Genomic DNA, 3,229 nt, shown 5'->3' on the forward strand with positions numbered 1-3,229 from the left:
TTACTAGCCATCAGAGCAGATCAAAACCACTGTGAGGTACCACCTCACACGGGTCAGAATGACTATCATAAACAGATCCACAAACAACAGGTGTTGGCGAGGCCGTGGAGAACAGAGAACTCTAGTACACTGTTGGTGGGAATGCAGACTGGTGCAGCCACTGTGGAAAGCAGTGTGGAATTTCCTCAAAAAGCTGAAAATGGAACTGCTTTTTGATCCAGTGATTCCTCTGCTGGGACTATATCCTAAGAATATCAAAACACCAATACAAAAAAACCTATGCACCCCAATGTTCATAGCAGCACAATTTACAATAGCCAAGTGTTGGAAGCAATTTAAATGCCCATCAGTAGATGATTGGATCAAAAAGTGATGGTGCATATACACAATGGAATACTACGCAGCAGAAAGAAAAAAAGAACTACTCCACTTCGCGACAGCATGGATGGAACTGGAGAGCATTATGCTAAGTGAAATAAGCCAGGGAGCGAAAGACAAACACCATATGATCTCACCTATAAGTGGCACCTAACCAACAATACAGAGATGCAAGGAAAATAAGACCAGCAACACTGAAAGGGAAAGAAATCAACAGAGACAAGAAGGAAGGAGGGAGGGATGGGTGGGAAAAAGGAAGGGAAGGGGAAAGTCAAGGAACATATAGCAAGGACTCATGGACAAAACCAAAGGGGAAGAGCTGAGGGAGAGAAGAAGGGAGGGGGCAAGGGAAAGTGTTGGGGGGTAGGCAAAGGCAAATTTACTTGAATAAATAAATAAGTAAATAAAAAGAATTATTAAAAAAGCTTAGTAATAAGTAAAATATATGATGAATACCAATAATAATAATAATAATAATAATAATAAAGTGCATAATTGTTGGACTGAAAGAAAAAAAAAGAAAATCGACACCTTCTATTTTGTTAAGTATCCTGATGGGGAAAGAAAAACAATGCCACGATTCCTGCTTGTTTTTTACTACATCAGAATTGAATCTGCCTGCTCCATTTTGGAATTATCAGTCCTTTCTCCAGTTCCACAAATGATTTCTTAAGCAGTGGGGTGAAATCTTTGCGTCAAAACATACTCCTAAAATTAATATGTGTAGAACTTACCTATATATCACCCCCGTTACCACAAATGTACTGTTTTTGGCAGTGGAATAACTTATTTTTCTTAATTTGAATAAGACCTGCTCCCGATAATAAGCAGCCTACCCTCAGAGAAGAAATTTTGCCTCAAAGAAAGCTTTTGATGAACATAACTTTAACATTAATACTGTTTCCAAATTAGTAAGGGAGGGTAATAGGTGGGATTCTCCTGGCTCGTTGGGTGTGTATATCTATTGGCACTTTGGGTTCAGGGTCTCTGAAGCAGGCTATGTCCATGTCTTGTTGGAGTCTCTGAAGTTAGGGTGTCTGCCTTGAAGAGGGAATCAAGATACATGACTACTTCTCTTCTGTCTCCCAAATACATTAAATGAGACTGAAGTTGTCCAGAAGATAATAAACTTATAAACGTACTAGGGTTGAAGTGGGGGTGTAACATGGGTATAGCAGCTGAACAAAAAGGAGTATCTGGAAAGAGTAATAATGATGAAAAATTCAGAACAAGGAGAATGATAGAGAGACAAGGGTAGAGAAAGCAAAAGGAATTTTTCATAGTAGAGTTTCCCAACGTATACCAGTAAGGAAAACAGCATTGGAAGAAGGATCAGAAACCAGTAAAATAGACTAAAGACTTAACTACAGAATGTCAACAATGTCTTATATTGCCCAGTTGTCCCTAAGCCTACTTCTATCATAATGCTATTGGTCTCCAGGTTAGAGTTAGAAAGATACCCCTAGTATAATAATCTACCACACATTTTTTTCTTTTTCAAAATTTTGTTTTTCAATTACAGTTTATATTCAATATCATTTTGTATAACTTTCAGGTATACAGCATAGTTGTTGGAAAATCTTACATTTTACAAAATGTTCCCCCTGATATTTCCAGTAGCCATCTGACACTAAACATAGTTATTACAATAGTAACTATATTCCCTATGCTGTACTTTCTATCCCATGACTATTTTGTAACTACAAACTTGTATTTCTTAATCCCTTTATATTTTTTACTCAACCTCCTTGTTTTTGGCAACCATTAATCTGTTCTCTGTATTTAAATTTGTTTCTATTCTATTTCTGTGTTTATTTTGTTCTTTAGATTCCATATATAAATTAAATCATATTACACCCATTTCTATCATACTACTTTTAGGAAAAAAATATTTTATCAGCCTATCTCACAGATATATTGTTGTTTATTTTTTCAAATTACATATTTGTGTGCTATACATTATATAACATCAAATAGAAATTCTTTTTTTCCCCCAATAGATCCTGCCTCAGGTTTATTTGTAAATACCACAGGAAGACACCAGCTCCATGAAGAGAGCAGCCCAAGGGTCACAAAAGTTCTTGGCAAACTGAAGCTTCTACTATGAAGACTTCATGGGGACTTGAGATGAGCTAAAGCCACAGCCTCAGCCACGCCTGCATCTGCAGCCTGGGGATTGGTTTGAATCTTGGCCTTGGCCTTTGGCCAGCAGAGCCAGACAGAGGCTTTTGGCGATGAAGGCATGAACATATTTCCCAAATTTGGGGTGAGCAATATAGGCAAGTTGACTGAGCTTGCAGATGTAGCTCCTTGGGATCTTGGGCTTGACCTCCTTGGGCTCTATGAGGGCCTTGATAGCCTCAACATGTGCGCTCATGGCCTTGGCATTGTTGGCCTTTATCTTCTTTAGGCCCTTCTTGTGTTTCTTGGCAAAGCACATGTTCCTCAGGAACCTGGGGTCCCCTTAAGAGGTTCCTGTCTTTGTGATCAGGGTTTCTTGATGCTATTTCTGTACCATTTTCGGGACAGGTTGTGCGTGGTGCTGGTGGACTCGGCCATTTCTTCACCCAAGCCCACAGCTCCCAAAGTGCCTGAAACTGGAAGAGAAAGAGAAGAAATTCTTTAAAAGGATGAGAAAAGAAGTCCAAATAGAAATTCTAACATTTGTTTCATTTAATGAAAATTAGGACATATCTCTGAAAAATTTGAGGTTCATGTAAAAATATTAATTGTGAGCATATCTCCTTATTACCTGAGAATAATTATATTGTGCCAACTCAAAACTCCCAATTTCCTAACATGTAACTAAAACATACTAGACTAATTACATATAATAAACACATAAATGTAA

At 37.9% G+C, this 3,229-nt stretch overlaps 1 pseudogene; it reads right to left on the reverse strand.

Annotated features, from left to right (window-relative positions):
- Nucleotides 1-2,490: 2,490 nt before the first annotated feature.
- LOC129063185 (60S ribosomal protein L29-like) lies at nucleotides 2,491-2,937 on the reverse strand (annotated as a pseudogene).
- Between the last annotated feature and the right edge of the window lie 292 nt (nucleotides 2,938-3,229).

The sequence above is a fragment of the Pteronotus mesoamericanus genome, unplaced genomic scaffold (genome assembly GCF_021234165.1).
Source record: "Pteronotus mesoamericanus isolate MK-2021 breed Mesoamerican mustached bat unplaced genomic scaffold, CSHL_Meso_final scaffold_85, whole genome shotgun sequence".
Lineage (NCBI taxonomy): Eukaryota > Metazoa > Chordata > Mammalia > Chiroptera > Mormoopidae > Pteronotus > Pteronotus mesoamericanus.